Below are 13,009 nucleotides of genomic sequence, written 5' to 3' on the forward strand. Positions count from 1 at the left end.
CACAGTTGCCACAGTGTACACTGCCATCCTCCAAACAGATGCCCAGACCACTAGCCACAGGCCTGCAAAGACAACCAAACAGCTCAAGCATCAAGGTATTCCTTTCAGCTAAGTGGCTGTCATCTCATGCTGAGTCCTCTGAATCAGGCAGTTGCTTATAGCGTGATGAGGGGCGCTCTTCTGGTTTCCCACCAACTACATCAGTGGTTCATGGGAGCCCTCCTCACTTTGTCTTCTTGCTGAGACTCCGCGAGATCCCTGTGGTGGAGCCTGGTTCACTTTATGCGAAGATGTGTTTTTTCTGCAAGTTATTTGATTAAAATGATGTACTTATTACTTATTGCACTATAAGCAACTTCTAGGACAGTTCACTTGAGCACGGGCACCAATTGGCAAACCTAAGATCAAAGAAACCATCCTGGTGTTCTCCACTTCCCTGGTCCACTCAGGTGTGTTAGAAATGGAGGTTTTTGCAGGAAGCCCTCGTTTTGTTAAGTAATGCAAGTTAATTTAGCCACAGAGGTTTCCTCTCTTTTTGTTTTTGTTTCTGTTTTTGTTCATGCTCTTGCAATTTCCTAGAAAGTGCCTGGATGGACAGCTCACTGACAACAATCGGTTTTAACACCAATCGTGAGATTATGAGCCATGTACTTCACATCTGACCTGTAAAATGGAAACTCTATTGGCATCTACTCCACTACCTGCTGTAAATAGTAAGTGGTGCATTCAAAACATTCAGCAGAGATGCCTGGGACACAGTCATCTCTCAGGCATAATATTCATTTTATCGTGGTTACCTCAGTAAGTGCTCAAAAGCTCCACAAGCAACTTACAATGTGCAAGGGAGCACTATTAACTGTTCTTTACTTATCAGAAGCTACGAAGGCCAGCCAGGTGACATAAAGTGCTTAAAAAAGAAAAAGTGCTAAGAGGGGCTGGTGATGTCACTCCATTAGAGCATGTAAAAGGCCCAGTGTGCCGTCCCTAGGAAGAAGAAGGGGAGGAAGAAGCAGCAGAGGTAGCAGAGGATGTGGAGGGGGAGCAGAGAGAAGAACGGCGGAGGAGTGTTAAGGGAGGGGGAGAGAAAGGCAGGCCAAAAAATCTGAAGAACTAGATCAGAAATACACTTTCCCTACAGAAAGGCTAAAGGGGCCAGCTTGGTAGCCTATGCCTATAATCCCAGCCTTCAGGGAGGCTGAGGCGGATGATCCCAAGTGTGAGCCCAGTCTAGGCAACTTAGAGACTGGGTGAGACCTTGTTCTAAAAGACAATTTGGCATTTTGCTCAGTGGGAAAGCCCTGCATTCATCCCTATTTAGTCTATGGTTTGTAATGCTGAAGGGGACACTGGGACTCCCTGACTCCTCTCCACCTGCACCATCCAGTTGTTTCTCCTCCTCTTCCCCCAGGGGTGTTACTAATTGCTTACCTGCTGCATGCTGAGAAGCCCACTGAGAGCCTGGGTGCTTTGGCACAAACACCTCTGCCACCTCCCTGACATGAATCAATGCTAGGTGAGTGGAAGTAGGAGGATTTCAATGAATGGGGTTGGACGTATTAGTGAACAGGGTTATTGCCCAGGTAAGCATTCCCACAGTGTCATAAGACGCCCTTTTAAGAATATCTGCATTTTGTTTATAAACTCATTTAAGTCTATACAATGAGCATTTTATTAAGTTTCAAAAATAATCTCTTAGGGAACAATTGCAACGTATTTTAAATCTTTACAAATACAGACTCCCACACTCCAAAATCCAAGGTACTGTGAGCTGAATTATGGAGGACTGGCTAAAAACACAGGCCTCTCTCTCCCTTCCTTTCTTTCTATTTATTATTAATTATTTTTTGTTGCTGGTGGTATGAGGCAAGGGCCTGGCTATCCCACGTAGCCTGGGCTCCAAATCTCCAACTTCTTCTCCCAGCCATCATATGTGACACAGAAGTCTGCTTTATTCTTTCAGTTCTTTTTACTTGGTATTTGTGGTTTTGCAATTGTGGGTACAAAAAATAGACACCCTGTGTGCTCAGGACGTGTGCTACCACTGAACTATGAACCTGCCACGGAACATTTTTCTTTAGCACATTTGCACAAGAGAGTTGGGTCGTGTAGTTTTTTCAAGTATTATTCACTTACTAGTATTTAAGTAAGACTACTTTCACAGTGAGCTACTTCTAGTATATAGATTTCAGATACACTGATTTATTTCCCCAGTGGGAGTACTGTGGATTAGAATCTGGGGAATTTTTGACCTTACTATTTGATTTTATATTTTGAGACAGAGGTCCTCTAGGTTTCACAGGATGATCTTCAGCCTGAAAACAGGTACGAGGAGGGACATGGATGACTGTGCCCCAAAAGGCCATTCATATCAAAGTTGATTCACTGAAACACATCCTTCTGGAAACATTCAAAACACAGTTTCATAAAGTATCTGATCCAGAAATTTGATAGGGAAAATTAACAGTCATTTAATTCAGTCTCTCAGTGTAACCACAACAAAAAATGAGTGAAAAAACAAAAATTAAGTTCACAAAAAATACAAATATAAAGAAAGTAACAGAAAGAAGGCTGAAAGAAAGCTCTTCTGGCTGCGTGGCTGCAGGAAATTTCCCTGAAGAGGCTTCTGCTGAGCTGAATTTTGATGTGGCAGGTGGGTCATCTGCATTTGTACCCTGGCTACGCCAAAGGCTGAGGCAAGAGGGTGCTAAATTCACAGGAATGCTGGGCAATGAAGAAAATAGCCTCCGTGAAAATGTCAGAGACTTAGATGAAAAAGGCTATGGGTGTAACTTGGTGGCAATGTCACTTGCCTAGCATGTAGCAAGTTCTGTATCCATTCTCCAGTACTGCAGACAGTTCAAAAAATTCTTTTAAAAAGTGAAATGAAAAGACTGAGACTTTCTTCATTAGTACAGCATTTATTTTGGTTATATGAGGACCAGTTTCAACACTATTAAAACAGTCATCTTAGCGAAAGAGTACTGACCTGATCTATAATTATGCTGCACAAGGTGCCTCAGATGTGATTTCGTTTCGAGCACTTTTTTGTTCTTCCTTGAGTGCTCATTCAGTTGATATAAATGGAATTATCTCTGTGTGTCCTCGAGACATATCAATGTTTGTAGTGCCCCAAATCCCTTCATCTCTGCTGGAACTCTGCACATAGAGGTGTACTTAGCAATTATACAAGAAGTGGTTTGAGAATTGGTGGTAGCTAGGCTTCAAGGAAGATGCCAGGACCCAGGGTGGTGATGCTTGGGTGTTATCCCAGTACTCAATGAGACAGTGTCAGGAGCACCCACGTGTAGTAGAGTTTGACCAGTGTCAGGGATTCACTGTCTCAGAACAGATGAAGTAAAAAGATCTGGGGAGGCAGCCAGGGCAAAGGCCATGCACTCAATCCCCAGCAGCTCATAAGGCAAATAGCAGTCACAGACCCCTTCCAGCTTAACTTCCCCAAGGTCTCACATTGTGCTAAGGTCGGACTTTGTCGGCATTAGCACAGAGAATGTGGCTTCCAGGATGAACTGAAGACACTGTGGCTTCCATTAATTCCTTCTCTCTGTCTAGTCTCTGTGGGCCTTCATAGGGAGCAGCTGGGGCTGCCTGTAACAAGGAAGGGAGCCCACAACTCTCCACCTGCAGTGGAACCAGGTATGACTTGCAGCCCTGAACAACCACAGAAAAGACTAGTCAGAAGCACCTAGTCACAGAGCTAAGTCAGTACCTCAGATAAATGAGTGATATCAACAGGAATGAAAAGTGAGATAAGGGAACTGGAGGACATGGGGTGATTAAACAAAAAGAGGAAGCAATCTGTGCTATGTACAGATCATCTCCCCTCAGGGGATTTTAAACTCCAAGAACTGCAAACATGGACCAGTAAAATTAAATACCAGAAATGTACAAAACAATCTACAGGAAAATATCTGCTGAAGGAGCAGCAGTAATGCACATGAGAAAGTAGATGTCAATCATTTGGTGATGCTGGGAGTGGCCTAGCCAATGGGGAGTGAGAAATCATCTCATTTGCATGACTGCCAAGCAAAATGGTGATGTCACTGGCATGTGCTCCTTCAACTGATTGGGTCTCAGTAACAGTGACAGTTGGTCTCAGATGGTAAGCGACTGTTGAGGTGAGCACATCTCTTTCTGCTTTCTCCTTCATATCCACAAAGCTAAATAAGTAAAACTACACCTGTCTCTTGATATATCTTAGCCAACTAACATACTTTTGATGGTGATTTCAGTGGGTACTGACCACAAGAGTAGATGGCTCCTATTTGAACTTGGAGAGTTATCCTCTGGGTTTTGAGGCCTGAATGTACAGCTAGGGGGAATATATATATCCATATATATATGTGTGTATATATAGTATGGTGTTTTGTGCTACTTTAAAACTTTACAAATTTATTTGGTTGTGGAGAGTACTGACGATGAATCCTAGAAGCATTCTTTCATTGAGGTATGGAGTCAGCTCTTTTTGTGTGTTACATGGAGACAGGGTCTCACTCTGTGCTTTCTGGCTGCCAGAGAACTTGCCATCCTCCCACGTCTTCCTGTAGATTGGCATATGTGGGTCTACACTCACAGCCTGAAATATTTTTGTGTAGGGAGACAAAACAATCAGATACCAAACTTTGACACAACTTTGACAGTTAAGACCCAGTCTGGCTACACATGCGTCTGGAGCGTCTGAACTGTGTAATGAGACCCTGGCTCAAAAAGTATCTTTGTAACTTTAGGGGCTGGGGATTTAGCTCAGCGGCATAAGCGCCTGCCTTGCAAGCAGGCAGTCATGAGTTCGATCCCTGGTACCGATGAAAAGGAAAAAGACAAAAAAAAAAAAAAAAAAAAAAAAGTATCTTTGTAACTTTAAAAAGAAAACAGCAACTTAAACTTTAGACTAGTAACCAATGTTTGACATAGACGGTTACAAGATACTTCAACTGAAAATATTCAGATTTGTATCTGAAAAAGTCTGGACTATGGATCACTGCTTCTCAGCTTCCAGTCAACATGAGCTTCTAATGTAGCCCAGAAAACAATCAGGTACCATTCATTTTCTTTTTTACCTAAGGTGTGAAACATTGTCCTGTATAAAATCATATTTAAAGTTCTCTTGCAGTATTCCCCGAGAATTTTTTATGATCATATCTTCCCAATTTTCAAATCTTAATGATGGATTTTATTTCTAGAATTGTTCATATGCAATATGTAAGAATGGGTGATCAATACATGATGTCATTTTTAGCTAAGCTTTAAAATTCTATTTTCTTATACAAACAATTCATATATATACATTTTCCTTCTGAGTACATCCTCCCAACTGCTCTGTGGATAAAACAAGGTTCTACCTTACCACAACCCACATCAATCCCTAAGGTTCTTCTACTTCCCTACTCATGGAAGTTAGCGTCATGTTCATTAGTGTAGCACTTCTTTTATTAATTCCCATGCATCTTTTCTTCCATTCAGTGAAGAAGGCACACACTATCATAAGACGGTAATTTGGGAGGTTTGTTACTGTTTTAAAAAGTACCAAAGATATACTTCTGATGTCTTTATTTTGTTGTGTATTTGAAATATGATTTGAAGAACTTTTTGTGTTAGTACAACAGAACTCTACAAGTGTGAAATTCTGTGGTAAATTCAGCTATTATCTTTTGAATTGGATCATGTTTCTCTGCTATTGAAGCAATTCATAAGGTATCAAAAATCCATACTAAGTGGACGCTCAGAGAGAGTATGTGTAAATATTACAGATGGGATAGCCATTTAAAGATAGACTCATATCTCTGCACTTGGTTTGTCAAACAGGTTTGATGTCAGGTAACTCACAGGATTGGGGGGCTTCGATGGAACTGTTGTACTTAAGGGTACACTTGCAGGAAATGGTGTGGAATACTGTGACTCTTTGGTGAGTCTTCCTGTTGAGACCAGGAAGACTTAATTCTAGCACTGTCATCTTTGCAGTTAGGAGTGTCCTGTCTTGACCGATGGCACATTTCTTGCCTTAAGGCCGTGGAAGCATCCATCTCTTAGCCTACTTTGTATTCCTCAGACAGTGAGGTGAGCCGCCCCCTCATTCTCCAACATCCTTTCCAGAGCACCCGTGGGTCCTACCACCCTTCACTGCACCCTGGTCCTTCACTATCACTCAGGGGTGAGCCCAATGCCTAGACAATTCTGCCACCCACCCACAACCCCATGAAGAACATAAACTTTGACATTAATTGTTGGGTCACAAACAGTGTAGTTCACATCTCTCCCATAAAAAAGAAATAATAGTGCTGCCAATTTCGTAGTCTGTGGAGAATAGTGAATGACATGTCCAAAACACCAAGGAGAGGGGCTGGGGATTTAGCTCAGCGGCATAAGTGCCTGCCTTGCAAGCAGGCAGTCATGAGTTAAATCCCTGGTACCGATAAAAAGGAAAAAGACAAAAAAAAAAGTTACAAAACACCAAGGAGCGGTGCTTAGACATAGTCACCCCTCAAGTGTTAGCTGGCAGAGATGTCATTTCCCTTACTTTTTGATCTAGGAGGTGATTTCTGCCAGTGCTACTGACTAACACCCAAACTTAGGTCACATCATCTCTGATCCTGGTGGGCAGCCCCTGAATGGAACTTAACCCCTCAAATCTCCCCCTTGAGGAAGGTTTTTGTGTAGTTGTAATTATTGTCATCAGGTCAATAAGGTGAGTGAGACACTTGACTTTCCTTCTGTCCTGTTTTCTCATCTTGGTCCATGAGACCTGCTGCATTCTAGGAGAGTAGATTTTAAAGGTAGGGTGGAAATGTTTGCCCACCCAGAATGGGGCTAGAATGAATCTTGAAAGGAAGATATTTATGCACTTCCAAGTCTCAGAGCAGGGGTTACTCATGCCAGGTAGAGCTGAGTTAGGCCCCTTATGAAAGACTCATGTCTGAAGAGGAGAGGGCAGGACTAGGCCAGAGCTGCTGTTGGGCTGCAGGAAAACAATCTAGACCCCAGTCATCATCAGGTCAGAAATGGAAACCTGCAGTAACTCCATCAGGTAGTGACTGTGGGGGTCGTTGGCAGTTTGGTTTTGGGTGATTTCGAGCATAGGTCATGTGTGCTGGGAGGGAGTTAGCAGGCGAAGGTGTTGGGAGTCAGACTCAGGGAAGGTTTCTCTGCACAGGAAACATCTGCCTCCTGTGGGATCTGTGGAGTGAGGAATGACTGCCTGCCCCTGGGAAGAGCATATGTCCCAGGCTAGAGAGAGACATCTGCATATCATGAAATACACCATGTGAAAAGCTCCCTCCCGTGCTGTGGCCCACACCCATCCTGTTTCCCCCACCTCCTCCCATTTCTGGGTTTCTCTAGCTGCAGAGCTGCTTTCTATAAGCAGCTTCAGGCAAAAGAGGCCTTCTATGTCATGAACTCCTTTTTTGACTCCCTGATTTGCAGAGCCAACATCAGGCAAATGCAAATCAGTCTGTTTCAGGAGAAAGAGTTCAGTGCCTTAGTGACCAGACTTTTTACCATGTGAACATCCAACAGAGAAATTCTCACAAGGTGTCCTTGTGGGATAATTGCATTTTACTGGTAAACTAGTGTTAATCTTCACACTACAAGAAAATTGTTTAATTCCAAAGACATTCTCTGTAATCCATGACATCGTACTTAACACCCTTGTGAATGGAGTGGGCTCCTCCACCAGCACCACACTCACATGGTGGTTTAAGCTTAATACAAAGTGCTGGGTTACCTCCACAGCACTTTTGATTGTAATGAGACACAAGGCCCTGCTAAGTTGCCCCGATGAACTTAAAGACTGCGTGCTCTTACCTCTGGCTCCTGAGGAATTATTATTGTAGGCCTGTGCTACCCTGTCTGGTCATGCGCACCACTTCAGTCAGAAAAGGACTCAATTTTTTTCAGTTTTGCATTGGTTGGTGCTGTCAATCTGGGACTGTTGGATGCCAGGCAGCTGCTCTTGCACTGAGCCATGCCACCACTCCAGAATGTGGTTCCTTAAGTCCTTAGCATTTGAGTTTGGACACCTTCGTATAAACATCTAGAATACAGTTTAATATGGACCTGGGTAGTCATTTTGAAAGAGAAAATGAACAGTGATATGGTTGAGGCTCTAGCTGAGATTCCCAGCATCAAACGACAGGAAAAGCACAGATAGAAAGAATGATAGAAAGAAGGAATGAGACAAAAAAGGGGAAGCATCATAAAGAAACACTGACATATAAAGTAATTATGGGAGGGAAGACATAGGGAACAACCCAGGGTAAAAGTGTCTGCAGAGAATTCTTCTAAACTGTCACTTGTGTTATGATGTGTCCAGGTAAAGTCATCCGTGTCATTACCCTAGCTATGCCAGAAGCTGAGGCAGGAGGAAGGCAATGAAACATGGGCAATTTGGAAAGATCCTACCTCACAATTTAAAACTGTTTTGTCTAGAAAGTCTGGGGATAACTTAGTGGCAGACCACTTGACTAGCTCATGGAAAGTGCTGGATTCCTTCTGCAGCATGTGAGAAATGGGTTCATTTGCCTCAATTCAAAGAACTGACTCGAAGGAGGGAAAAGCAGTGAGAGTGTGGCTGTGGTCAGTCTACTGTGAGGGGAAGATGGTGCTGGCAGGGTGGTACCCAGGCGCCCACCATAAGGAATGATTTCCTAGCCCACAGGGGCCTTCCACAGCTCACCACTGCGCGAGTCCGGGGAGGGGACAATCTTTCCAGAAGCCACCTGTGTGCTTACTTGGCTGTATAAAGCAGATCCTCGGTATTGATGGTTCTTTACTCTAGGGCTTTCTGAGAAGCAAGATGTTCCTGCTTAAAGATTTCATGCTTGTGAAGATTACTTTTCTGCTTATTCTTAACAAGCTTACCCATGTTTCTAACTGAAGGCTTTTTCATTAGTTGATTCCTCCTCCAAAAACTCTTTTGTTTGGAAAAGTGCTGGACATATGAACGTTTTCAAGTTTATAGAAAAATTTTAACTGCTAGCAAGCAATTTTTCACTCAGAGTTCACTGTTTTGTCTTAAAAATCACCAGTTTCAGTTTATTTTCTTACAAATTCCCTCTTTTTCTTTGTTACTGTCTTGATCGTATTTTTATTCACATTTTAACCAAATGATATCATTTGGTTTTTAAATCATTTTGGTATCATCTGATTCTCTTCATCATAAGAGACGCAGTCCCTGCTCTTTCCAGATGTTTCCTAATGTATGCGCCATAACATGAGTGCATTTGTTTTCAGTATGTATAGTGCCTTCTTGGCCTTCGAGGAGCTCTAATCATGCTTGAGAACACACAGCTCAAAAGTTTGAGCTGAGTAGCCCTGGGCAACTCGCCACACTCGCATAATGATTGTATTTCATCATCAATTATGGCATAATCATATACATCTTTCCCTCTCTTACTTGGCCAAGGCCCACCCATGAATAATCTGATCTCTTTATGGAGTGAGTTTCTTTAACCAGGCCTGATTTTTGGCTTAAGAAGTAATGTTCTAGGGTCTAGAGGTGCCTCTTTCACTTCCACAAAGCTGGCTGGGATCAGACAGCTGTCAGTTTTGAGAATCAAGTCATCTCTTTCTAACAGTAGTTTTATACTGCTAGGCATGGTGGTGCACACCTGTGACCCTGGCACTCAGAAGCCACAGGCATGGTGATTGCCCGGAATTTGAGGCCAGGCTGGGCTGCATAGTGAATTTCACACCATCCTGAACTACAAAATGACACCCTTTCTCAAAAAGCAAGACTAACAAATAAATGAGTAAAAATGATCCTTTAGCCTGTTGTGTTCTTAGTTTGAGTGATATTTTCTCAAAAAGTAAAGCAGATATGCCTTCTCTTTTATCTGTCAGACTAGTAATATTTTCCTAGACCCTCTTTAGGTCCCAGCCTTAAATCTGCAAAGTGTTTTTGGAGGAGCTGCTAAGAAGGAACCCACTGACCACCCAACCTTCATCAAAAGCCATGAGAGGAATCAGCTTTTCTTTGCTTTTCTGTTCTGTATACTCTCTTTCAAATGCCCTGGCTCTCCACATTGATAATATGCACTTGCTATGTTAGGATTACACCCCTTGAAGTCTCCTTGTGGTTTCTTTGCTGAGTCTTTCCTTGTCCCCCTTGTGTGGAGTCTTCCCCCAATTTCCTGCCTTTGTACAGAAGAGATCTTGATTTTCACTTTCTGCTTTTCCTCTTTCCTCTCTACAAAGTTTTTGAGCCATTCTTAGTAATTCAGTTGACTTCTCACTCCGTCCCTCAATCCTTTATAACTTTTTAGTAATATCAGCGCTGCTCTCAGTCACAAAATTTCCCTGAAGGAGTCTTTGATCTGTATATTTGGGAGAATCATTAGTACATCAAAAAACAAAAAAGTAAGCTTCATCCTCTTTAGACTTTTTCCCAACATTTTCGAACCTCGTGGTTTTGTCATTCTCTTCCTTTTTTATCCTGGTAAGGCAAGAATTATCATACAAAATTCTCTGACACCAAGAATGTGTCTGTCCACTGTTCATATTCTATTTTTTATCCTGCCTGTGAGTTCCTCTCTATAACAAAGCTCGTGCCCTGGCAGGCTTTTTCCCTTGGTCCCTGAGTGAGTTCAGAAATAGTTACAGTCTAAATAGTGCTGACTGGCAACACCTACAAGGGAACTTGGGTAGTGTCTTTATCTGAGTTCAAGCAGAGGCCAACAGAAGAGCAAGTTAACCCTGGAGCTGAATTCTAGAACTATCCCAATGTGCAGGCTCTTTAAGACATACCAATTAAACAAAAAATATCAAGTTAAATCAGAATATAAAAGTAAATGTATCAATCACTGAAATTTTGCCAAAAAGGCTGAAAGCTTAAAGTTAGGACTTTGGGTCAAGCAAAACACCAATGTTTAATCATCCTTTGTTTTTATTTATCCTTGCTACAAGTGAAGTCCCCAGCCCCTAAAACTTTAGCAATTCCTGAGTGGGCTATCTGGAGGATGTGGGAGGCAGAGTCCTTATTTCCCATTTCTTCAGTCATGCAGGCCTACAATTCTCCATTTTCTGCTGGTCTTTGTGATTGAATTTCCCTCTGTATTCAATTCCGTACTTCAGGTTTCTTGCACTCTCTGTGTACTCAACCATGCTGGAGGTTTCTCATGAAACCTCATCTCAGTCATGTATAATTGAAAATGCCCAAACTGTCTGTTATGGATTCAGAACTGGTGGTCAAATTAACACCAGCTGGATTACCTCAGCATGGCATTATGTGAAGATCCCCTACCCGAGGAAAGTTGCCAGAATAAACAGGTGGAGAAGAAGGGAGGTGTTTAGGGTTGAGGCATTAAGGAGGCATTGTGGGTTCTCCTATGATTTGCTGTCTGAGCTGTTGGTTCTCCTGGAGAAGCTTTGGTCCTCACATTGTGCGTTGCTTCCTGACTCTGGAGGGGAATACATGTGCTGCGTGGCTCCAAGATGAACTCTTCATGCTGCTTCCTGGCAAGAACCCGACTGTGCTTGTCTTTGGAGGAGTTTGGGGCCTCCGTGTTGCTGAGGATGGCTGTGGTGCCTTTCAGGATAACCCTGGTCTTTCTTTTAGTGTGACTTCTCGGCTCCAGCGTAAAGCCCTCATCCCACTAGCACAGCTCCTTCATTCTGCTGGCATAGACTTTCTGGCTTCCAAAGCTGACCCTTGGGTCTTCCCGGCACTGATACGTAAAAGAGACTGATGTGAGTCCTCCTTGTGCAATAGGGGCCTCCAGTTGTAACTCCTGGGAGGCATTGTCCTGAGCTCTGGGTTTTTATCTGGACTGATGTGGGACATGTGCTGTGGGGTTTAGGCTCTTACCTAAATAATTTATGTCTTTGGTGTTGTGGATACATTTCCTTCATTTTCCTGTGTTAACTCCTAGTGACCAATATAAAACTGAGTAGTAAACTCCATGTCTTGATCCAGTTGTTCTCTGTGCACAATCCTTGAGTACGACATTGCCAAAGCAGTACTTCCAGTTCATGGTTCATACCATGGCTCATGTGTGAGGTTCCTGGTTGCCACAGTGCATATTTTATCTCCCTGTGTCAGTTTTGCTGTCTTCAGAACAATGGTATTAGGGATCTAATGTCTAATGCCAGCAAACAGAATGTACTGTCCTGTAGGCCACATGGAAAGGAGCTGGGTCATGTCCCTCCTAGAACTCATGGGCACAGATACCCTACACAAGCCACCAGCGGTGAGGTCTGTGTCCCTTTTCCCAGGCCCAAAGAATGGACTCAGAAGCAGGAAGAGCAGTGCAGTTGTGGATGTGAGCAGTGCAGGCAAAGCACACCCAGAGCAGGAATTTGTCTCCTAGTGCTCAGTCCCTTGCTGAGGTTCCTCATGGGCTGAGAACTATGGAGCCTGCAACCGAATGGCACTGCCAAAGGTTTGTTTCTCACTGTATATGCGGTTCCTTGGTGCCCCTGAAAACCCAAGTTTGGACTTCTTCATAATGTTGTTTGTTTTTACTCCAGGACCTTTTGAGAAGCAGGTGTTCATGCTTATATATTTCACGTGACCTTATGATTAGTGTATTTCTGTTCAGCCCCAGCTATTTTGATTACATCTTCCAACAAAGGCTTTTTGAATAGTAGATTTCTTCTGTGAGGCCCATTAGTTTAGACACTTTCTAAACTCATGAACTTAGCAGTCCTACAGGAAGTTTTTTCTGCCAGGAATTCACCACTCAGAGTTCACCCATATTTTGCCTTCAAAATTGACAACTTAAACTTCTTTTTCTTCCATGTAGCACAGAAAATTTAAAAATGAAATGAAAGAGAAATGAAATTAAATGTCCAAATTACTACAGAATTAATATAGAGTGTGTGAAGACCAGACAATGATTATAAAAATCACTGTCTGCATTGAATGGATGAATGCCCTGATTGATGAGGATACTGTAGTGTTTTTTAGTATATAATATCTCCAGTGAAATGCATTTTTGCCCTTCACTACTGCTTGTTCCTATGAACAAAATGATCCCTGTGTGGCACTGAGACTCCA

The 13,009-nt window shown here is 42.8% G+C and overlaps 1 protein-coding gene across 1 annotated transcript in view; it reads left to right on the forward strand.

Moving 5' to 3' along the window:
- The window catches only part of LOC100729015 (ubiquitin carboxyl-terminal hydrolase 42-like), a 109,649-nt gene that overhangs the window by 56,844 nt on the left and 39,796 nt on the right, over positions 1-13,009 (forward strand). The window contains exons 5-6 of the mRNA XM_063234384.1: positions 580-713; positions 1,409-1,513. The gene's annotated coding sequence lies outside the window, so the exon portion shown is untranslated. The remainder of the gene's footprint in view (positions 1-579; positions 714-1,408; positions 1,514-13,009) is intronic.

Source organism: Cavia porcellus, unplaced genomic scaffold, assembly GCF_034190915.1.
Source record: "Cavia porcellus strain 051 isolate PalLab524CR breed Dunkin Hartley unplaced genomic scaffold, mCavPor4.1 scaffold_23, whole genome shotgun sequence".
NCBI lineage: Eukaryota > Metazoa > Chordata > Mammalia > Rodentia > Caviidae > Cavia > Cavia porcellus.